Source organism: Ursus arctos, unplaced genomic scaffold (assembly GCF_023065955.2).
Source record: "Ursus arctos isolate Adak ecotype North America unplaced genomic scaffold, UrsArc2.0 scaffold_36, whole genome shotgun sequence".
NCBI lineage: Eukaryota > Metazoa > Chordata > Mammalia > Carnivora > Ursidae > Ursus > Ursus arctos.
Genome location: NW_026623050.1, coordinates 13811501 through 13836814, shown reverse-complemented (window position 1 = coordinate 13836814; position 25314 = coordinate 13811501). Strand labels below are relative to the sequence as shown.

At 43.0% G+C, this 25314-nt stretch overlaps 1 long non-coding RNA gene across 1 annotated transcript; it reads right to left on the bottom strand.

The window, feature by feature from the left end:
* Positions 1-2360: 2360 nt before the first annotated feature.
* LOC125282760 (uncharacterized) lies at positions 2361-13653 on the bottom strand. The gene is made up of 3 exons (XR_007189999.2): positions 13600-13653; positions 12083-12768; positions 2361-7564 (listed from the first exon to the last, which is right to left on the bottom strand). It is a non-coding gene; the product is annotated as an uncharacterized LOC125282760 (long non-coding RNA).
* Positions 13654-25314: the final 11661 nt, after the last annotated feature.

Below are 25314 nucleotides of genomic sequence, written 5' to 3'. Positions count from 1 at the left end.
AACTTGCCTCTAGTGTTCCCATCTGCAGCTGGGCTGCTGAGTCTGAGACCCGCTGGGTCCCTGGACTGGAGCAAGGAGGGTGGGAGGGAGGCCAGTCTCTCACTCGTTATGATTTCCTTCTGTTGATAATTGGGATGGACTCTGGTAGGAGAGGAAAGTGTGAAAAAGGGTCGAAGGATCTCAACTCTTTCTCCATTTTCGGCTTGCTTTGGTGGCAGCGTTTATCACCTGTCCTTTGCCCTAGTTACGACTTGCTGGAGTCCAACCAAACGGTGGGGATTTAAAACTCAAACAAAAAGGTAATCACCCAGAAATCAGATTTAAATTTTTAGTGACTGAAGCTGCTTTGTTAGAGAAATAAAAGTGTTGAGAAGCTTTTTCTTCTAAGGCTACTAACAGTTGTAGCTGGCACAAACAGGTTTGGTGCTGTTTGCATTGAGTGATAGAAAACCTACCTCGCCTGTGGAAACAGGCTATATTTACTTTGATTTCAGAGCTCCTGCAATCGCTCAGAAAACCGGAAACAATTCCTCGCTCCGATTTGGAAGAATTGATGCTTTTCTTACTAATTGTGGAGGCTCAAAATAACACGAACTTGCTCTTGGTTGGATTCCCGAATACCACCCCCACAGCAGGAAAATGAGAAGACAAATTTGACACGGGAGCCCAGTGCAGGCAAAAATTATAATGCATGTCACATTGTCATTTTACAAAGTGACTTTTTAAAATAGAAATTAAATAAATAAAGCCAGAAAAACCCCACAGAGACACGTTAATGCCTCAACCTGGAACAATAAAGCTCCGTTAAAAACACTTGCCATTAGCCACCATCTGCTGTCAGCAATTGGGGGTAATCTTTATGTTCTCTTGACAGCTTTGCCTCATTCCTTAGCCCCTTGATGAAACAAAGACTCCGAGGCGGACAAAACAGTTAGGGGTAAGGTCCCTACCTTACCTATGGATCAGTTCTGCAGTTTTTTAGTGCTCTGAGCTTGGTGACCAATATTCAATCATCTGTTCAGGGTTTTCAAGACTACATATTGAATTAGAGAAAATCTGCTGTCTTTCCTTCGCCACTCATAATGCTCGGTGGGCTCACTCTCCTTGACTTATTTTGGGATTTGGGAAGATAAGAACTACGTTCTTACTCTGCTCTGATAAATGAGGGAAACTGTGTGCAGCAACAAGATTCTCCTGATCAGAATGCTTCCAGTGCACCTGCATTTTTCTCCCATTTGAACGTGCACCGGTAGACTATTTAGTAAATATAATTCTTGTTCACACCAAAAGAAAACTTATTTTCTCTTTCTAGTACTGTGGGCTACATCTCTAAAAATATCAGCAAGATCAATGGCAAAGTCATGTGCTCCCTGACAATGTGGCAAAGAGCTCTTGTGCAGATAGACGTACGGAGCAAAGGAAAAAGTGCTATTAATATTCTGAGTGCATTCAGACCCCTGTTTCCATCTTTCGGATGTAATCTTACTGCATATGAGGAATACGACTAGAGCAGGGAATGCCGTGCAGGTAGAACGTGAGAATGACACACACTTGTTGTCCTTTACTCCCTATGGGCGTTTTCCCTATCTAGCTCTCCGTGGTGGCACTGAGCCATAAAATGCACTTTGATTTTTCTAGAATAGTCCTTCTCCAGTTTTTGGACTACATGGACTTCTTCAAGACAAAGTTCTCATATTCTTCCGTGAACCTGCTTATTACAGTAGAGGAAATGGACAGAGGGCGTAAACACAGTGATGGGACAGGTGATTTCTTCAATAGTCTTCAGCCCCAAGAGTAGTGTCCCCTGATCCACTCCGGTCATGCTTATTGCAGTCATGCCCTGTTACTTCATTTTTGGCTTGTGTCTCCTGGTGGAGAACTGAGAAGGAACAGGGGATGAAAGAGGGGGGAACAGTGGAGAAGGGGAAGGAAATATACAGTGGGCTTAGGCCAGTTTATCAGTATTTTCTTTTACCCACACTTTTGCATTCCTCTTCCTCCTAACCTGTGGGCAGTATTCCTTGCCTTAGTCTCAAAGGACCTTATGATTTACTTTCCCTTTTAACCAGTAGTGATAGCAACATCCCTGTGAATCTATCCAGAGCACCCATGACCTATTGGGAAGAAGTTGCGCTAGACACACAAATTTACCTGAATCTCTCCTCTCCTCCCCTCCCCTCCCCTCCCCTCCCCTCCCCTCCCCTCCTCCCTCTCCTCTCCTCTCCTCTCCTCTCCTCTCCTCTCCTCTCCTCTCCTCTCCTCCCCTCCCCTCCCCTCCCCTCCCCTCCTCTCTCTCCTCTCCTCCCCTCCCCTCCCCTCTCCTCTCCTCTTCTCTTCTCTTTTTTTTTCTTTTCCTCTCTTCTCTTCTTCCCTTCTTATTTTTTCTTCTCTTTTAAATCTTAGACTAGCTGTGGACTTCATCCAGACCAAAAATGTCACCCTATATTTGTCGACCGGTAGTCTGGAGGACTCCAGGAAACCAGTAGACATTATTCTAAAGAGTGAGAACCATTGCTCTAGGAATTCCTGTTATCTTCAAAGATTCCAATAATAAGTATTTCGCATAGGTATATGATTTATCAATCAGAACTTTCCTTCTTCTACGTGTACCACGTGTGTTCTTCTATGGTAACGTGGAGAAATTCCGGAATACCTTTGATAATGGGGGTTTATTGCAATCCTTGTGGTATGTCCACTCAGTCTCACGGAGGATAAGGACGGTAGCTCTGCACTGTTTTGAATATTGCTCAAATTCAAAGAATGTTTAGTCTCCGTGCAAATCAATAATCATAACTCCCAAGAGAGAGGATAAGATCGAGTTAGTTTTCACCATTCAGTATCAAACACCCCACTTAATCAGAGGCTCACCTCATGGTCAGGTGGCCTTGTTTATGTCCAGACCAGTCACCATTTTCATCAACTGTGTCATCATCATCATCCCAACACTTACTCTAGGCCCTGTTGTGAACGTTTTACACACATAAACTCAGTTTAATTGTATCAACAACTTCATGAGGTAGACACTATCATTATCCTCATTTTATAGGTAAGGAATCTGAGGAAGAAAAAGGTTACGTTACTTGCCCAAGGTCACTCAGCTAATGTTGGAGGAGCCAGAATGTGGGCTCAGGATTCATGCTATTAACTGACAGCACATTCAGAAACCCCTAATTCAATCAGACGGGCTCATTAAAGTAATAATGCTCCACTGTGTCCTTGGGCCTCTTGCTGCGGCAGTTAAATCTTTAATTGCTGGATCATGGGGAAGTGCTGGGGTCCTTAGGAAAGAGCTGCGGCAGCCTCTTTAGGGCTGTTCTTCAATTGGGAAGGAGGAAGTATTTCAGTACGTCGATAATGGGTAGTCCCCCGTGACACATACAGCCCTCTGAGTATGTATGCATATCCACAGTACTCAAATTCGGTTTACTTTTCCTTAATTGAAAGTCCTGTTTCCTCTAACCACAAATAAAGGTGCCAGTTATAACACCTCTTTTCCAATATGTACACACCATTTCAGTAATGTACCATTTGTACTATTTACTTAGGAGCGAACAATACCTACATGGAGTATCTTTGGAGCCTGTATCTGAAATTAGTTCAGATGTTAGTTCAGATAAAATTAGATCAGATGAGATTAGTTCAGACAGTGAAGTTTATATGTATAACTCATTTTCAAAGATTATTATTAAAAAGGAGGAATATGTTCTGAGGGCCAGACAGCATCTCATTTTGCATTTAAAAAGCATAAGTCTAGGGGCGCCTGGGAGGCTCAGTTGGTTAAGTGTCTGCTTTTGGCTCAGGTCACGATCTCAGCATCCTGGGATTGAGCCCCGCATCAGGCTTTCTGCTCAGTGGAGAGCCTGCTTCTCATTCTCCCTCCGCCTCTATGCCCACTCGTGCTCTCTCTCTCACTCGCTCTATCTCAAATAAACAAGATCTTTAGAAAAGAGTATAGGTCTATTTAACAATCCAGTAGTGTGCACCCATACTACAAGTAGAGCCTAAGTGAAACAATGTAGAAATCAAATATAGAAATTATTTACAAAGAGTTCATTTAATGAGATTAGGATGAAAGAATGAATGAGGTGTATACAGAGGTAAAGCTGAAATTACCACCCAACATTTTAAACACTTACACTGACTTAAGTGTGTTACTGAATGCAAATAATTCACCCTAAGGAGGACACTAACTGCTTTAGCAGTGACTACAGCAAAGCTGAAAACAAATGTTACCTCAAGCCCAATGTTGTAATCAACTTTTGCATACCAGATCCATTATTACACGAGCGGGAGAACTGCCCAGATATAAACCCATAACAGCCTTTCCTTTCCCCCAAACTGAGGGAGCCATTGTAACTTGGACAAAGGGAAACACCATCTTTTTAGGCCCTGGAAGTTTCATAAGTTGGGAGTTCAGGGTCCTAAACTGACAAGAGCTTTAAAAAACCACCATGAACCATGAAAGACTATGGACTCTGGGAAACAACTGAGGGCTTCAGAGGGGAGGGGGTGGGGGAATGGGATAGGCTGGTGATGGGTAGTAAGGAGGGCACGTATTGCATGGAGCACTGGGTGTTATACGCAAGTAATGAATCATGGAACTTTACATCGAAAACTAGGGATGTACTGTATGGTGACTAACATAATATAATAAAAAATATTATTAAAAATTTTTTTTAATTAAAAAAAATTAAAAACCACCATGACTACTCATGGCAGTGGAAGTCATATTTTCTGTTGTTTTCCCCTCACCTATCAGAAAAGCTGCATCGTGGAGATTCTATGAGGTCCTGCAGCAGACAGGATTCTGGTTAATTCCAAGTGTCACACAGGCAATTCTTCTGGAGATACCCACAATTCTGAGAAGACAACCTTGAGGAAGTAAGGAGGCAAATCCCATGCACACACTACTTTAGAAACCTCAGGGCCAGTCACACTCACTTTTTTTTTTTTAACTAATAAACATGCTGAATGGAATAGCTTGAAATTGCCTCCAAGTATTAAACTGCAGGGTAATGAAAGGTAGCCTTTCTCATTAAAATGGTCCCAAGAAAGGCTGGTTTTGTTTGTGTCCTGTTCTCCAAGAAGAGCCGATAAGCAGCAGCAATTGTCGAAGTTGCCAGATGGAAATAGGTTTGAACCAATTTGACATGGCAGCTCTTCTCACATGCCAAGCCTTGACATTTCTCATGTTGTGCCTGAATTATATGCCCAGAAGGACTTAGGTCCTGTCCTCTGATAGCCCTGTACCTTACACCAAATCTAAGTCTTAGAAGAAATAAGGAAAATTTACAGTGTTGAAAATGGCCCCTTTGTGACAATAGTATTGCTTAGCTTGCTGTCTACTCCAGTGGGGAGCGTTCCCTTAACCTCAAACATGCCAGTCCTTCATAAAGCACTCCTCCTCCTGGGGTTGAGAACATGGCCCACCCCGCTACTATAATCAAGGTTACAAGCTGATGGGGTGGGTTTACTGTAATTATAGCGTACCCAAGCTTCAGGTTAAGACTTACTTCCTTGACTTGGAAAGACAAAGGTCACTCTGGTTTGACACATTCCATTCTTGGGAGCTATTTTCTTCTCTCTTTATTAGAACTGCAGTGTTTTAAGTGAGGACAACAATGAATAATGGCCAGGGATAAAGATAGAATTGAGGTGCAAGAAAAAGCTAGCCATCACTTCTGAACCTTCCACTATCATCCCAAGGCAATTTGAAATAATTTCTATTCTAGGATAGGTGAGAAAACTCTTGTCATAATCCAACCAATCTTAGGGGCTTTCTTTCCCTCACCCCCTAAAAATTGTCCAGAAAAAAAATCTGAGAACTCCCTCTGGTGGGATATTTGCACTGCATCATATCTAGCTTTGTCAAACCTTTATTTATTTGTGTTGATTCATGAATCTTTGAGAGGTTGTTCAATTCAACCAGCTCATCCTACCAACGAAGAAGCCGAGGCCTCTGAGAGAGTGAGTGATTTACCTAAGATTCCAATGTGAAAGCATGGAAAAGCTGGGATTCAACGTCAATTCTCAGGACCTATCTGAGTTCATTATGACCCCATGCCTGCGATGCAATTTACCACTTAATTATAATCCAAGTTACAGTAGCAATATTCAATCCACAGAGCAGGAAAAAGATTTGATAGATAGATATCCATGTCAGAGGGAGTAGAATACGAGGCGGGGGGTGGGGGGGAAGGCTCAATCTGACTTTGTTCTCCAAGTTCACATATATACTTTTGTCAAAAAATTTACTTTTCTATACCGGGCACAATTTTACATTCAACATGAGGCAGAAGTAGAGTGTGTTTCTAATTTAAGGTTAACACAAGATAGGTCACGGTTAGAATTTTGTTGATAAGGGAATTAAAAACATACGTTTGACGTTAACGACAAGATACTCTTTGCTTGTTTCCGATGCCCCCTGACTCAAGTCCATTCATGATCCAGGACTCTGAGCCACAGACACAGCCGTCACGCATCACGAATAAAATCTGAAGGCTATTTTGCCAAGTAGTTCACTAGAGTGTTATTTCAATTTTTTAAAAATGTACAAATTAGATTTTATTCATCAGAACCTCTTATGTAATAGGAAAATGTACTGTTCAAACTTCGAATTAAGGTAAAATATAAGAAAGTACATGTAAGGTTTTAGTTTGATGAATCATCACAAACTGCATTCATATAAGCAACACCTAGATGAAGAAAGAGCACATTACTAGTGTCCCCTTTGGGCCCACTTTTTGTCCTTAACAACCCCACCCCCATCCCTAGTAACTACCTTCCTTTCTTCTACGGACTCACGCTAGTATTTCCTGTTTTCTACAGATAAATGGAATAACGCGGTATGTGTTTTGGGGGCGTCTGAGTTCTTTTGCTCAGGCTTGTGCTTGTGAGGATCACCCACGTTGTCACAGTTATGTGTAATTGTTCATCTTTCTGCAACTCTATCACATTTATTTAACCCTTCGAGGCTTGCTGGGTGTTTGGACAGTTCTCCTAAAGATTTTTTATTGTGTTTAATTGTTTGCAAAACACATTAACTCAAAGGAAATGAACTCACCTTTTAGAAGTGTGGGAGCTTTAGAAGCTCACCCGATGGAATTATTTTCCAAAATTGAGTTTATATTTTTTTCTCTCTGTGGGTGTGTGCTTTTGGATTGACTGTCGTCCTGACCAACAGTTTCTGTTGAGTCTTCAGTGGTTACAACCTGAGCCTACAGTAAGGAGCCTTAACATTGCATGCTCCAGCCAAAATGAATGACTGAATCATTGTGACGTCAGTAAGCGGGTAATTCATTTCCCATGTCCTTGCGCTTCACCTTGAGCTGGTCAGCCAAGGCTTTTCAAAAACCCCGACTTGTTTGACCTGCTCCCAGTTATAGTCCCTTTCAAGCTCTTCTGTATAAAATGCAATCTTGTCAAAAGGGAAGACACCTGCTCCCAGCAGGAGGGTTACTCACCAACTGCCAAGTCCTTCGTTACGGTGTCTAGAAATGAAATGATCTTCTGTCTGGAATGTGTCTGCCACCATGACTGCCGGCCTTGGGTTGACTGCCAACCTCTGGTACAAGAGAGAGGCAGAGACACATGAGAGGAGGGTGCTGGGAAATGGATGTTGATGAGTTCTTGATATTGTGATTTTTAAAGCTAATTTTCTCTGAAGGAGGAGCTTTTACTTTTTGGGTGTCCTCAGCAAAATGCACACATTTCTAGGTCTGGTTTCTCCTTCCATGACCCCAAATCTAACTTATTTACTTCTTCTTACCTATGAAACATTTTTTAAAGCCTTCATCAATTCTCACTTTTTCTCTAAAATATTCTTCTTCGTGGAAAATAATTTTCTTTCTTCAAGGCAGGAGAATCCACTGAGCTGCCTGTCTGCTTCACTGCCCTCCCCAACAGCGTGGGACCCTGGAATCCTCTGTCCAATGGCAGTTATGTCACACAGACACATGAGTCAGTCCCTTTGCAGTCTGGGCCTATTGAAGGAGGCTCCTCTTTCCAGCTGTGATTTAACCCTGTGAGCTGAGTCCACCTGCTGCTTAATTGGATGCAGGTTTTCATACCAACCCCCTTCTTCCTGACTGAAAATTACTAGTGTCCCCACAATTTCCAGCTTCCTGCTCTTCAGAGTCATGAGGAAGCAGAGGGCTTCTGAGAAGGCTGACTTTATTTCTATCACCACTGGGTTGTGCCCAGAACTTAGACATACGTATGTTTTCAGGTGGTATTTAAGTCACACAATGGAAAATGTCATTTTTTTTGTCCTTAAAAGTCATTTTTTTGTCCAAAAAAGAACATAAAGAGAGCATTTTAATAAAAAATCCAAAATATTTTTCAAGATTACTACTCTCCACTGAAACTCATTTAAAAGAACTCTAAGATTTCAACCCGAGAGTATTATTTGATGTAATTGCTTTAGTTGGGATAAAGGACACCCAGTTTGATGCTTTAAGATAGGCTACTGGGACGCCTGGTTGGCTCAGTCGTTAAGCGTCTGCCTTCGGCTCAGGGCGTGATCCCGGCGTTCTGGGATCGAGCCCCACATCAGGCTCCTCCGCTATGAGCCTGCTTCTTCCTCTCCCACTCCCCCTGCTTGTGTTCCCTCTCTCGCTGGCTGTCTCTGTCTCTCTCTCTCTCTCTCTCAAATAAATAAATAAAATCTTAAAAAAAAAGATAGACTACTGAGAAAGAAAAACTTAACTATTTAAAGGCATTCTATAAATTGTAAAGTATGGCATAGTGTATTGTTATTTTAATTGACCTCCAGGAATTAAATGTTTAAAATTTATCTAAATGTTCTTGGTCTCCAGATTGAGTGTAATCTTAAAAAAAAACAGTGACCACCAAACTACAAAACAAAAACCCTTCCCCTACAGAAGCTCAGTACTAATCTCTCACTCTGAATTTATTTCCTCAGAAGGTAAATAACCTCCCATGGGCTCCATCTTTGTACCCTATTTAATTAAAACAACACTAATCACCTACTAATCTAGCCCACTCTTAACAAAGTATTGTATTCTAACAAGTCTCGTTGTTGTTGTTGTTGTTTAATTTGGTTTTCTTCCTCCAGGGAGAAAAAAAAAAAAAAGATGAGAAAAGGTAGGTATTGGTTTGAGGTCTGCAAGGAAATTTATGTAAGAAAACTAAAGTACCAGGGGAATCAACTCCATTTAGCCATAAAGCATTTCCCCTTGCAAACTCAGGAAGGATTCCAATTATTTACAAACAGATAACATTGTATAGCTCCCCCAGTATTACAGACAAGTCACCAGAAACAACTAGTTTGACAAAATTGCCCAGAAGCTCATTAACTGTACAGCTCTGCTAAATATCCGCCAGGGGCATCCCTCTGGAATTTGCTAAGGAAACTGAGGGTGGAATGAGTTCCCCACCAGAATTCTGGAAGTCATAAAATAAGAAGTTAGGAAATGGCTTATATCACTGATACACCAGTTGTATCAGTTGAAGGACTTGTTTTCACGTGTGTGTGTGTGTGTGTGAGAGAGAGAGAGAGAAAGAGAGAGAGAGAGAGCGCACGCGTAAATAAATGGTAAACATCCAGTAAGAGTAGCTAAATGTTCTGGACCTTCTAACTGTGAATGAATGTTTTGTTACAGTCTGTCTAGGGGTAGGCCAGCTTAGTGATCACTAGAGAAAGGTGTCTCCTCTGGTTCCGTGTTTGAGAGTGAAAAATTGTTTTCTTCATCTTAATGTAGATACATTCCTATCATACTATGGTACAATTGGGAAGGAATTCCGCCATACGAGGCCTGAGACTCTGAGATAAAATAAATGACTTTAGTTTAGTGGTGAAAGTTTAAAATCCTACCAAGCAACATTTTTGAAAGTGTTTTTTTATTTTTTTTATTTTCTGTTTCCCTCTGATGCCTTCTCTACAGACATTAAGAGACATCCAGGTCACTTCTATGTTTTGGGCAGGCAGGCGGGGGGGGGGGGGGACTATTGGTGAATGATAAATGTCAAAATAAAAATTACAAAAACAGATACAATTTAAACATTTGTATTTAAGATGTTAGCACTTTGAACACAGAAAATGCAGTGTAATACAATTGTGCTATTCCAAACATAACTAGAGGATTTATTTTAAAATTTAAATTATTGTCACCTGTAAGTAGTTTAATCTGGTGATGGAACAAAAGCTTAAAATTATTGGATGAAGGTCATCTTCTTCCAAGCCTGTTAGTTCATGTCTGTAATTACATATGTAAATAACTTCGTTTGGAGATAATGTCTGATATCTAAATTCCAGGTAGCCATGGTAATGGGAGGCCCAGGCCACAAGGACCTCTGCTGCTTTCACGCTCCTGATAGCCTATCGCCTGATTTCATTTCTACCTGTTCATGATGCTGAGTAGGGTCTAAGTGTGGGAAGCGATTTGAGGAAAGAGATGCTTCTTACCAGTGGTTCTCAAAGGCAAGTCCCTGAACTGTCACTTGCTTGAGAATAATCTGGAATTCCCATTAGAAATACAGGGTTACTATCCAAAATATATGAAGTTCTTATACAACTAAACATCAAAAAACAAAACAAAAAAATAATCTAGTTAAAAAATGGACAGAGGACATGAACAGACATTTCTACAAAGAAGACATACAGATGGCCAACATACATGTGAAAAGATGCCCAACATCACTCATCATCAGGGAAATGCAAATCAAAACCACGAGGAGATATCACCTGTCAGAATGCCTAACATAAAAAACACGAGAAACAACAAGTCTTGGTGAGGATGTAGAAAAAAAGGAACCCTTCATGCAAGGAATGCAAACTGGTGTGGCCACTGTGGAAAACAGCATGGATGTTCCTCAAAAAATTAAAAGTAGAATTACCATATGATCCAGTAATTCAACTACTGGGTATTTACCCAAAGACTACAAAAACACTAATATGAAAAGTTACATGCACTTCTATGCTCACGGCAGCATTATTTATGATAGCCAAGACATGGAAGCAGCCCGAGTGTCCATTGATGGATGAATGGATAAAGATGAGGTACATGTATACAATGGAATATTACTCAGCCATTGCAAACAATGAAATCTTGCCATTTGCAACAACAGGGATGGATCTAGAGGGGTTTAGGCTAAGTGAAATGTTAATCAGAGAAAGACAAATACCATATAATTTCACTAATATATGGAATTTAAGAAACAAAACAAATGAACAAAGAAAAAAGAGACAAGCAAACAAACAAAAGATTCTTAGAGAAAATATAGAGAACAAATTGGTGGTTGCCAGAGGGACGGTGAGTGGAAGGATGGATGAAATAGATGAAGGGAATGAAGAGTACACTTATTGTGATGAGCAGTGAGTAATGTACAGAACTGCTGAATCACCATATTGTACACCTGGAACCAATAAACGCCGTACACAATTATACTGGATAAAAAATAAAAGAATGTTATATGAACGAAATTATACAGTATGTAACCTCTTGGAATTGGATTTTTTCACTCACAATAATTATTTGGAGATGCATGTAGATTGCTGTGCATAGGAATAAATTTATTCTTTAGAAAAAAAAAGAAATACAGATTCTGGGGCACCTGAGTGGCTCAGTTGGTTGAGTGGCGACTCTTGATTTTGACTCAGGTCATGATCTCCAGGTCCCGGGATCGAGCCCCGAGTCAGGCTCCCTGCTCAGTGGGGAGTCTACTTCTCTCTCTTTCCCTCTGACCCTCCCCCTGCTCTCTCTCTCTTTCTCAAATAAATAAATAAATCTTTAAAAAAAACAAGTTCAGATTCTTGGCTCCACTTGAGACCTTTTGAGTCAGCATCCGTGGGGTGAGTCTCAGAAATTTGCATTTATTACAATGCCTATGTGATTTCGTTTGGGAACCACTGAGCTATGGGTTGGGATTGAGGGTAATGAGGACCGATTTCATGTGACTACAGTTGCCACCCACATTCTGGTGGAAATGCTACCTTATAATGGCCATATTTCAACTACTTACCTTCTATCCTTGGGTCATCTGAACCATTCACTGGATTGGGAACAAGTAGGGACATTCTGAACAGGCCAATCTCAAAATCCAATTTTTTTTTTTAACCAACCTGGTCTGGCTCTTATGATGAAACACATGAAGCAGACACTCTGGGCCCAAGAAGCTCTTGCAGTTTCCTCGATGGTGGGGTCTTGAACCACGACTTTGAAGGAAATAAGCCTCTCTCCTCCAGAAAAGGATCCAGAGAACTATGGCAAATACTTGTACACCACCTCACTTGGCAGGAATTTACCCTGGGGCGAGGGCGCACTGGGGACATGAAGGCAGGGTAGCAGGGCAGGGCTATGTCATCGAGTGGCCTCCCTCTACTCGCTGCCTCCGCCTCAACTCCAAAAATACATAGGGTAAAATCCTTCCCCAGGAGTGAGATGAAAGTTCAGAGATTCATGGCCAACGGGAATATGCTGTTCCTAAGAACCCGAACATAGGTCAGCCCTCCTGCACCACCCATGCCCAAGCTGTATTCTACTTGGAGAGAGAAAGAGTATGTTCAGCAGGTGAAAAAATGCCTGGCCCCTCCCATGGAAAAGGACTTGGAAAGAGTGCAAAGAACAGAACTGGACAAGTCCTGGAAACTGTTTACAAGGAAGTGAGCCTTTGCATGGCATTGCAGATCACGCTGTTCCATTAACATAACCAGAGGGCAGAGTGTGTTGGCCACAAACAATTCCATTAAGTTGGGTGCTGAGGTAGCCATCCGGGCTTGGGATAGATAGTCTTGGCTAAATTGTATCCCTGAATAAGAAAAAGGAGGTGAAAGTTGCAGAAAAATTATAAAGCAGTACATGTGTTAGTTGTTACTCTTATCGTTAACAGCAATCAGCAAATTACTAGGTGATGTCACTTGCTAATTAATCATCTCTTTTGACGGAAGGATTCTACCTGCTTTGGCACTGTTACCGTGTCAAAGTAAAGCATTTTGAACCTATTAAAGTTATACATTGTGCTGGCACTTGTTATGATTCCGAACGTTACATTTCATATTATAAAGGGAGATGTGGGGTACTGCTGAGAAGTCTTATTTATGCCTCCCATCCCTTCCTCCCCACTGAAATCCTTCAAAGCCCAGCACAAATGTCACCTTCATGGAGTCTTCTGACAGCCCTCTCTCCATCCAGAATTAAAAGCTCATTTCTCTGCATTCTGGAAACTTGTAATTTGTACCTCCTTTTAGCATTTCTGTCCCTCTGCCTTACATGATAGCTGTTTCATGCCATCCTCTCACTAGATAATGGTCTCTGGGAGGACAGGGGCCGTGCCATGTCTGCTTCCCCATAAGCTTACACCAGGGTTTTGCAAATAGCAGGCATTCATGAAATGTCCACTAAATTCAAGTTTGTAGTCCTACGACAGAAGCCAGCCACAAGCCAGAAATATCTACGTTTTTGACATGATTGCCTATTCGACGTCTGACATTCTCCATGGCTATAAGCACCTTGGACAGAGGGGCAGCTGCCCCTTTAGAGAGGACATACTTCCTCTAGTTTCTCATAACTGTTTTTCATTATTTGTATCACCTGCTTGTCCTCCATAGACACCCTTCTCACGGAGATACTGTTCCCTTACCTTTTCGACGTTGGTCGGGACTAAACGCTTCCACGAATGGGCGCGTGACTATGCTTACAGTAGGTGCAGTTCAGAACCAAAGACTATGTTTGCCTGGATAGATCATTTACAGGTCAGCTGGTAATCAGCTGGTTTGCTGTGCTCAATGACCTAGTTTAGTTTTTAAGGGGGCAAAATGTGATCTGATCATATTTTGGCTAATTGTTTAAGGACTAGTGGCTTTGTGGAATACTAATCAAGCTTCAGTCTGAAGTCAGTACAGATAAACTAATGTAAACATTAACACTTCTTTCTTACTGGTCTGATTTTCCAGTAGGGTGATACTTCACAGTCTCCCTCCTTGATTAGAGGGACTTATAGGTTGACAAGGTTTTCTCTACCTGAGGTCTCTATCTCCCCACTTCTCACTTGTTCCTTAATCTGCTCCAGCCTGGTCTCTGATCCCATCGTACTAAGGACAGTTCTGATATTGGCTCCATGTCACCATGGAATATTTTTCAGTGCTCTTGGTATCCAATCGCTTGGCAATTCTTTTACAATTGACCATGCTCCATTTTTCCTGAAGGTCTTCGTATGTGTTCCTGGTGGCCATCTGGCTTCTCTTTGTCCAAAGCTTCTCCTTGCATATTTCCCTTCACCTGGTTGATTAATACTAGAGTTCTTCAAGGCTGAAACGTGCTCTTCTTTTCTTGTCATTCTATATATTCTTCCTAAGAAACATACTCATGTCCTTTACTTTAATTACTATTCATATGCCAGGGATATAAAAATATATTTATAGCACATATCTTTTCTTTAAGCTCTAGACCACGTGGTCCACTATGTACCTGACATCTTCCCTTGGATGTCTCAAGGGCATCTCAAGTTTAATTGATCCAAAAACAAATTCACATCACCTCCCAAACCAATTTCTTCAGGGTTGTCTAGATAGCAAACATCACAGCTGTCCAGATAAGCAAGTAAGCAAACTGGAAGCCATCTGCCTCACCTACCTCCCCACCATATGGTTTCTATCACCAAGCCTCATATTCTGTCTCCTAAATGCCTTGAAGCTGTCCCCTTGTCTCCATCTCTGTCATCCTATACTGGTCCCAGCTACACGTCTATTACTTAAACAGTTTAGCGTGTCAACCGGCTTCCGCCGCTTTATTCCCGCCTGGAGCCAGAATAATCCAAATGCAAATGTGACTGTGCTTAAAGAGCCCTTGTAGAGGCTTTCCATTGTTCTTAAAGACCAGAGTCCCTGAAAAGGCAGTACAAGATCTGGCCTCCACCTGCTTTCTTAGCCTCACCCATCCATACCCTGCCAGTATTCTCTGTCAGCCAACCATGCTGGACCTCTCCACATTTCTAGCTGCTGCAGACTCCTTCCCATAACAGGGCCTTTGCTTACATAGTTTTTTCTGTCCACATACCTCTATTTCCAAACTTGCCCCTCTTCAACCAATTATTTCTATTTCTTTGTTAGATGTCAACTGAAACATCACTTCTCCAGAAAGTCTTTCTTGACCTCCCTTAGTGTGTCCTCTTTGTAATGGAACAAATTATAGTCTGTAATTTTACATTCATTTTGTGACACATTTAATGTGTCTTTCTCACACTATGTTTTTGCTCATTGTCCCCCTATCTCTAACCCCTCCGTAAGGCAGGGGACAAATATATATATTTTAGGGGGTAAAAGGTGTTACTTACCAAATTAGCGATCAGAAATATCTGAGCCCTAAGTCCGCCCCCCAAACACCCTGTTATACTTCATCATGTCACTTTGCATTTCAAAGCAATACCGGATATAAATTGTCTATAGAACAAAGTTAATAGGAATGCTTTAATTGAAAATAAGAGCAGATTTCTGTGTATGGAGCTCCATACATTCTCTACTCACACCCTAAATTTACAATTCTTTTGTAGTTTCAAAAAGTAAAGTGTCAAAGATGGATGGCTAATGGTACAATATTTAAATTACTTCGGTAAAACCATTAAAGAGAAACTGGGAACAATATTTTGATTGATGCAGCACAGCAAACAAATTGCACTGATACGCCTCTAAATTGCTACTATCATGATCTTTAGCAATTGTATAGTGTAAATCATTACTCAATCAAGCACTCAATATACCGTGGGAGCTCTAAGAAAAATAGGCTAGATATGATAATTAAGCGAAAGTGTGATCGTTACATGAAAATGAACACGAGGCTTGTATCAATTTTGCGGTTGTGTCCAGTCGTCTTGGTCCTAGTATACTTACTAACAATTATTCCATTAAGATTCCCTGTAAAGCATGAATACACACTTGAACTCAGGTTGAATTTCTACATCTGAAACATAAAGAATATAATGACTTAGGTTTAGATTTAAAAAAAAAATCCACAGATTGACTGATTTCAAATTTCCTATCACCATTTTCCCAAATGCAAATTTCCTGACTTGGTTGCCAGGAAATGGAGGAGCTATCTTGACAGGATTTTTCTGAGAGTATTGTCAAGCAGACATCAGGAAAAGACAGAAGACAGACATAACCGAGAAGCCAGAAATCATAGAAAATATTTAAAAGTCGAAGAGCTGTATTCTCTAGGCTCTGATATATTTTTTAAGGCAAGCATACTAATAATCAAAGACAAGTGTCTTTCAAGCAGTTTGGCTGCCAGTTTCTCCCCGTTGTTCTGTTTGGTCTCAGAAGTATCAGCTTTCACTGACACCAATTTTCTGCATGTAAAGTGGAGAATGTCATATGCTCTGTACACTCGGTGCCCCTCATCTGGATAGTTCTCAAATCAGAATAGATCTTCAGTGAACACAAGGTATGGTCTTTGGTGAGAGCAGAATGCGATTTGAGTCTCCTTTTCAGCAGGCGTTCTGACTAGACTCTGGAGTTGGTTTTTGTTTGAAAGCTGATCAATCGCTGACCTGCAATGTGACGTCAAATGGCGTTAGTGCTGTGCTGCACTTCTGAGCATTGGGGATCATTCAAAAATCGAATCTTCTAACACAATCGATGACCGCCATTTATCTTCCAAAGGCACATTTGACTAATCAGATTCTCTCATTTTCGTCTATCCTGACTTTCAGCCCTGCTTCCTATTAGATGGAGGAGAAACACAAAACTCTCCTTTCAACTGCTTTCCATACAATTAACATCAAAGAGAAATAAGTGACTCACAGTCACAGATAAAAAATTAGCCAATTATATACTGAAACTGGGACAAACAATTATGTCAATAAAATCGACTGGCACAAGAAACCAGACCCATAAAACCAGGGCATTTGGCAGAATCTCACTTTCCTTCCAGTCTGTCACCCACTTGCACTACTGGACGAATGGACAATGGAGACTAGACTGGACAAAAAAAAGGTCATGACTCTGGCGGAGGGGCCATTTAGGGCCAATTTATCCAGCAGGATTGGATGAGTCTGGAATGGACAAAAAGCACTTTCCCTTTCCTCTAAGCAAACCTTTGCAAAAAGACATTAACTTAGCAGCCTTTAGGACAGATGAATGTTATTTTTCAGACATAATTATTTTTTTCCTGGCATATAATTTGGAGGGGAAAAGAGCCATCAGTTTAAAAATTTAAATACTTCAATCTTTGAACACTATTTGCCAGACAGTAAGAATGAATGGCTTGATTCAAGGTCATGCCTCTGTGCTATGAAACAACCGGCGGGAAGCATCACCGAGCCAGCTAGCGCGCCATCTTAACGGGACATCAGTCTCTGAGTGGTCAGGGCACATGCGGCACATCCATCTGATTGAGTAGACAGGCCACAGTGATCCAAAGTGACGGGTTCTATTGCTCCATGGTCTTTTCGTTCCAGTTGATTACACACAGCTTCAATTTTGACTAGTTTACAGACGGAGATGCTCGATGCATTCCAATTTGCGGGGATATTATTGAGGGGCTAGAAACTGAGCTCTCGTTGGTTATCTGGAGCCTGTGTGGGACAGATAATAAACTAGAAGCTCCGTCATCCCCAATATCTGAATTCCTCCTCAGGAGAAAGTTTGGCGCTTAGAAAGGCTTATTAACTATTTAAGGCCATTCAGAATACCATTTAATGCATTATTGCTACAGTAATGCCCTCTTACCCTTGCAAGGGAGCAGCACGGCTAGTTCTGTGGGAGATGAAGAAATGTCAGTTAAGCTTGGCCTCTGACATCCTCCTAACATCTCTAGTTGTGCCATTTCCAAGGGGAGTAACTTTATATGTTATTGTCAACTATGGGGCAGGGGAGGGAGCCCGCACTTAACTAAGACATAAATCTGGACTCTTATAATTATGGTATTTTTTTAAAGTCCCCAGTGCTGAGAGTATGTTTCTAATAATCAAAAAACAGTTTGGACACAGTATCTGAAAGCATCACTTGCTCTTTTTGCTTGTCATTGGGTTTATTTCTTTCCCTTTAAGACCAGAATTGCATTGGCAATCAAATGCCCTTATCTGTCTGAGGAAGAGAGATGTGGAAATGGGAGCATGCCCCCGTCCTGTGTCCCTTCAGATCAGACAAAATAGCTCCTTGCCCAGTGTCCAGAGGGCCAGCCGTGGAACATGAACTTGGGGAATGGAGGAACCCAGCCAGCGTTGGCAGCGTACCCCCTGCTGCCGACAGGACAGGAAGAAATGAGGCATGCCTTGAGATACCCATGTGAAGGTCTGATGACCAGGCAGAGTGGCGGGCATTGGAGTTGGACAGAAAAGTCTTTGACGTTTTAATTTTCATGTTATGTAACAGATTTCTGACCCCATTCATAAACCATCAAGCTTAAGACTCAGAGTTCACTACTCACAAAAGACAACGGGTGCCTATTGCATGAGTTGAAAAAGAAAATCCCAAGATCAGCTAACTCGAAATCCTCAGCAATCTTCTTTTCAGCTTCTTTCCTCCTCACCACTGACCTCCCAGCTGACGTCCATTATGACTGGACGGATCTCTCCTGCCTGCAAGTGATTTCGAGAACCAAAAGCCAGCTGTCGGGAGGAGGGGTCATCCTTTTCAAACATGCTCCCTGGGCTGACGAGGGGTCTCATGGAGTCTTCTTGTCATCCTGATGCCGAACTTGGATAGCAGTGACCAAAGTCGCCGCAGCTGAATGTCTCTCTAGTGTGTAGACAAGTGAGTCTGTGCAGGGCCTGAGTGAAGAGGAAGAGCAACCTAGACACGTGGCTGGGGGCGGGGTTCCAAGCATGAACATACTCAGATTCTAAGCTTCTCAGCAGCCCTTCTGGTGACCACTGACTGAGCGTACCTGTGTGCACGTGGAGGGGAGAAAGGGTGCAGAGAGGAATGCTTTCTGACAGTCTGTTGTCCTCCCGATAAATTAATAGACTCCTTCGAGGGGGTTTTAGGGTTTTGGAAAGAGAAGTGGAGAGTACAGAGAGTTCCCATGTACGCCCTCACCTTCCCCCACATTTTCCCTCATTACGACCCCCTTGCAGGAGTGTGGCACATTTGGCCACACCGGTGAGCCATACTGACACCCGAGTAGGAGTTCCAGCCCACAGTTTACATGAGGACTCACTCTTGCTGTTGTACGTTCTGTGGCTTTGGACAAACGTACAGCAACATGTATCCTCCACTGCAGTATTATCCAGAATAGTTTCGTTTCCCTAAAAGTCTCCTGTGCCCTGCCTCTTCCTCCCTTCCTCCCCCAGGCCCCCAGCAGCCCCCGATCTTTCTACTGTGTCCACAGTTTCGCCTTTTGCAGCATGTGATAAAACTGGGATGACGCAGAACGCACGCAGCCCTTCCAGATTGGCTCCGTTCACGTAGTAGTGTGTGCGTCTCCGTCTCCATTAAGTATTCTCGTGGCTGGAGTGCTCACTTCTTTCTGTGGCTGAATAATATTCCACTGTCGGCATGAGCCGCGGTTCGTTTGCCCGTCCACCCACTGAAGGACCTCTTGGCCGCCTCTAAGGTTCGGCAGCTATGAATAAAACTGCGATAGACACCCATGCGCATGTTTTTGGGTCAACACAAGTTTTCTGCCTTTCTGTTTTTCAGTATGGAACTTTGAGACTCGGGACTAGATCGTCGCGGCTGGGGTTCCCATACGTCATAGACCAAGGAGGAAAGACAGGAGCGCTCACCGCACACCCCAGGGGGAGCACACTCCTGGGCCATTGTAACTGCTTGGTAAATAGTGTTGAAAGAAACCACTGAATGACCTAATACAGAGGCTCCTTTGGGGTGTTATGGACTGAGTTTTGTCCCCTCAAAATTCATGTGTTAAAGTTCTAACCCCCAATGTTATTGCGTTTGGAGATAGGACCTCTAAGGACATAATGAAAGTTAAATGAGGTCATAAAAGACATCAGAGCTCTCTTTCTCTCTTCACATGCACACACAGAGGAAAGGCCCCATGAGGACAGAGTGAGCGGGTTACCACTTGCACTACAGGAAGAGGGCTGTCAGCAGAAACCAAGCTTAGCACCTCCATCCAGGACTTCCAGCTTCTTCCGGCAGACTAACAGACTGGTCTCTCTTCCGTGGCTTAGTCGAGGGAGGTGAAGCTAAGGGGATGGAGGGGAAGCTTCCTCTATTCTGGGCACCCCTATGAGTTTGTGTAGGTGAGAGCTCATTTATCCCTAGTCCACGTTGTGACCTCCTCGTGCAGGAACCACAGAAAGGAGATCTTATAATGCATCTCTGATGATTTCCTTGGACTTAACTCTCAAATGCAGAAGTTCAGTTCTGGAGGTAGAATTTCCAGGTTAAAGGGTATATTCAGCTTTAAAGACTGTTAGATGTGTTGTCCAATTACCAACTATACCCATTTACGTTTCTACGACGAATTTTTTAAAGTATTCATTTTACCATATTTACCAATGTTGCCTATTATTACTATAAAACATAAAAGTAAAACAAATCTTGTTAACTTCATAAGCAAAGCACATCTGATAGCTTTTGAAAATTTTATTTATATGGAAATTATTGAGGTGGAGTATTTTTATATTTTTGTGGTCATCTGTATTTCTTCTGTGACTTGCAATTCATACCTTTTGCTCCTTTTATTGTGTGCTCCTGTTTTTCTTATTAAATTGTAAGGAACCTTTATATATTGAGAAGACTGACGCTATCAGCCAAATTGCATATTTTTTCCATGACTTTCTTTTGACATTGAATTGTGTGTAGGTATTTTGATGCGCAATTTTTTAAAATATTTATGTTACTACAATACACCGATCTATTTGGTTTCTGCCTTCAGCATTATGTTTGGAAATCCTCAACCATAGCAAGGTTAAACATATTTTTTTTCTACATTTTCATCCAGTATTTTGTTGTTTTGGTTTTTGCAATTAAATGTTACATCGTCCTGGAAATTCTCTGTGTATAAAGTGTGCAAGAGAAATCTCCTTCTGATTCTTTTTGAGGAGGTGTGAACCAGTCTCCTCTGTCTCTGTTGTTTTACTCTACTTCTCACTGACTTCTTGAGAAAATCTGAACTGAATTTGAAGATCTTCCATCAACAGAGGTCAAGGAAAGAGAGCTGGGGAAGAGTGAAGAGAGGAAAAGGGAGATCAAGAGGAAATTCTTGGTTTAAAAAGCCAAGTAGAAAAGTTACTTCGGTTTCTCCATCTTCTAAATGAGCAGGCTGGACAGGATAATCTGTGGAGCTCCGTTCCAGCTTCATTTTATAGGATTTGAGGATTCAGAGGGCAAACCACATCTCTCATCCGGTCTTTCTCAAAGCAGCTAGTGCACACGAAACAACTCTAAGCTGAAATGACTTTTAAGCTCACGAAATGCTGCAACCCGAAAGGATCTTTGAGAACTTTTAACCTCAGTTGAATCATTTTGCTGATAAGGACAGAATCTGGGGGAGGTTAACGGATCTGCTCCGGGTCCCCCAAATGGTCAGTTGCAGGGGGCCTGGGGCTCAGGTCCCCAGATCTGCATGCCGCCCCCCTCCTTCCCACTTCTCTGGTGATCGCTTCATTTCCTCTTGCCTTCCTTGTCTTGTTGCCGCTTTCAGTATGTAAATCATTTCACCCTAATCATGATTGCTCCCATCCACTGGATGTGGCACTGTTTGCCAGTGAAAGCTGGGAAAGAAGGTGACTTGCAGCAAGAAAGATGTAATGGAGAGGCTCTCTTAGGGAATTTCCCACTTAAGGCCACTGTGTGCTTTAGTCCCCCTCGGGCACTTTAAAATATTTTCCCCTGGGAGCCCAGAGATCTTTTCAGTTCTTTTCTGAGAATCTGACTGCAACCAAAGCAATAGACTCTTCCATTTTTTGCCTAAAAGCAACGAAATGATTACCTATATCCTTAATTTAAATTCCCACTGACAGCTCAGACACTGTTGCAGCTGGAGGGGCAAGCTGACCTTCACATCTATTGTCAGTGTAGAGACAGAGGGGAATTTTATTGACCAGAGAGGATAATATGCATTAGGGAAGCCAAGCAAGGATGTTCTGACCTATTGGAATATAGTGCAAGGTCAAAGGGCACAGGATTGGAGCTGTGTGGCATCGTTAGCGTAAATGCCAATCGTGTCCCTTTGTGTGTTCTGCTGCGTCACTTGACTGTCTGTACCTTGGGGACTGGCAAGAGAGTCTCTTTCAGCAGCTCTTTGCTTATCTATGGTATTGAGAAGAGCTGCTCCCAGCCCCCCCCCCCCCGGGGCTGCCTCTTGAAAAAAGGGAAAACAACCGATTGCAACATTGCAAATCCCAGAAATTCCATCTGCATATTTTCAGAGCCTTTGGTACACTGGGTCACTCCTTAGGGGGGCAGATTACTGTATTTGCCTTTAGAAATGAACCCTCAGAAATCACTCAAGGGAATGCCCGATGAACAATTCCTTTTTCTTTCCCTCCTCCCGCTCCCCCTGCTAAGTGTCTCTGAAAAGCGCCTCTCCGGGGACACTTGTCCGTGGTATTATCAAACTCCAGTAATACGGGGGACTTCTGGATATTTTTGTTGTGTACTTCTCTCCCCACTTTCCAGGTATAGGAAGAAAGGGGGAGGCTTCAGGGCCCATGAGGAGTTCATCAGATGTTCTTAGGGGCTGCCGAGCCCTATTGCAGGGAGACAGCTCTGTTCTGAGTGACAAGCACAGGCCTTCGTGTTTGATTGACATTTTCTCATTACATAGGTATTACTAGTATTCCCATTCGGCAAATGAAGAAGCTATGGCACAAAAACTTAAGTAATTTGCCAAGGTAATACAGAGAGCAAGTATAGAAGTGTGATGAGAACCCAGGCATGCTGGCCCTAAAGCTCCTGCCCTTCACCACTGCCCTTTTCACCAAGACTCTCTCTCTTTCTCTCTCATTCTCTCTGTGTAGCAGACGCTCTTAATGCCCCACCCAGAACCCCTTTAGCGGGCAGCGCACCACCCATTAACTACTGTCCATGTTGACTCTTCCCAGTTCACGGCCCTCCCTACCTCTTCAGTTCCAGGAGTAGCTCATAGAACTAACAGACCGGCTTGGGAGTACAAAAGGGCCCCTTGTCCCAAGTTACGAGCAACTGTCCCATGCAAGTCCTCCTTCAGACGTGTCAGTAGTGTCAGTCTCAGCTGAGACAACATCCATGCTTGTCTTTATTTCTTCATCTTAGTCTCCTTTCCTCACCAGCTACCCACCTTTCTTGAGAGTGACTCCTTAATAAATAACTTGGAAAAGCATCCCCTTCTCAGACTCTTCTAGCCAGCCCAGTCCCAGACACTTAACCACCCTGCTTCTCTGTGCCCCTCCGTCTTGCTTTCATCTTCAGACTGATTCTTCCCATTTGGTATCAGAATGAGCATAGTAGTTCTGAGCTTACATGGTCTCCCTACAGGGAGAGAGCTCCTCTTTCTCTCTTAGCATTTTAACAGTCCCTAAAGATAGGTTCTCATGGACCAGTCTGGGTAACATGCCAGTGTATTGGGGTGAAGTGGGGTCCTGTGACTGACCGCTAAAACAAGAAGAGAAGCAATACCTGCAAAGAAGAAGGGTTGGAGATGCCAGAGAGAATTGTTCAGGGGGTCATGGACAGTGACCAAGTGACCCAGGGTTGCTTATAACCCTTACTGGCATGTGACAGTCATCACAGGATAGAGAGAATTTGCATTCACACATCCTACCAGGTTGGAGTTAGGGAAATGGTCACCCTGGTTCAACTGCGTGGCTCTCAGTAAGCATGGAGCCAGGGATTTGTGGGTGGGGGCAAGCAGGAAGAAAAGGAAAGAGGAGGAGGCCTTGGAGAGAAAAGTCTCCCAGGTGCAATCCAGGTTTGGGTCTGTTTGGGCAAAAGTCAACCGGGTGAGTGGTAATAAAAATGTTTCACGTCATTCTATGCATTCCACGTATATTTGTTATTGGTCCTTGAGTGAAAGTTTTCTTTCTGGTAATAAATAATGGGTTTGAGTTTTTCGATATTGCAGGGATTCATAGCACATCGATTCTCCCAACAAGCCTAAGGTAGGTGTTATCAGTCCCAAGTACAGATGAGAGGCAAGAGCTTTCTCAAAATCACACGGCGAATCTGAGGCCAAACCCAGATGCCAGCTTCCCGTCTTTTGGCTCTCCATGAGTCAGCAGATGGTGGCTTTGTATTTGCTGGTCAGAGGCCGAGGAGCTTATAAGCCAGGGGTGCCAGAGGACAGTTTAAATCATAAACAAAAATTTAGGGTCACAGTTCTCCCCTCCCCCTTTTTGGGGAGCCAGCCTGGGACATATTGTCAACTACCAGCCACGGATTGCTCCTGAATTAAAACACAGGTGGTAGGCACTGTAGTTATAATTTCAGCGGCTAGGGGCTCGGCATGGAGCCAGAGCAAGAGCCTGGCTGGCTTCAGACAGATCAGAGCCTCTACCCACTGGGGTAGATTTTCAGGAGAGGGTAGAGGAAGGCCTAGAGGAAGAGGTTGGGCCAGCACCAAGACAATATAGACACTCAGGTGTTACATGGAAGTAGAATCAGAGGGTGAATGTCACCACAAAGGTGCAGCAGTGGCCTCCAGGGGAGACAGGAACATTAAGGAAAACCATGAGCACGCGGCAAACAATCAGGGGTCCAAGACCTGGGGCCAGAATTTTAATTCACCAGAGGACTGGAGAGCAAGTTCCTCACTGGCTGAAACCGAAGCTCAAGTGTTTACGTTTACTGTTCTTGTTATAGATGTGTCCTGACGAGTGCAGGGAACATGGGACTCTGATCTCCCTGCGGAGGAATGCTGTTTCCAAGGCTTTGAGTTAGGAATGCCTTAGCAGAACCTGAATACGGTCCCATCTATAGTTAAGGACGTCCCTAGGCATCAATTGATATGAGTTAATGTACGTAAGGTGGGTTTTTTTGTTTTGTTTTTTTTAGGAGAAGGGAGACATTAGTGGGGTGAGGGCATCTGTCCCCCTGCCCAGCCCTATAGTGCTTACAGGTGGGTGAAGCACAAAGACAGGCTGTGGGAACTGCTTTCATGAGGATTTCTGTGAGGAATGGAGAAATGATGGCAGCACAGCCCCGTGCTGAGGCCTGTGGGGCTTCTCAGTTCTCATCCAGAAAATAAGACAGCACCCAGGATAGGACAGCATTCGCCTACACAGGGAGCAGAGGTGACAGGGTACCCGGAGGGGGTGGTCGATACTCACAGGCACCGTGAATGCCAGTGCACAAGGTTGGTCATCAACAGAGGCCCGGGAAGAGGCCTGTAAACGGCACCGGAGCCTCCTCTGGAGACTCCAAGGGGATTTGGCAAGGGTTAGAGGGCCTGTGTGTCCAGGCGGGTGCAA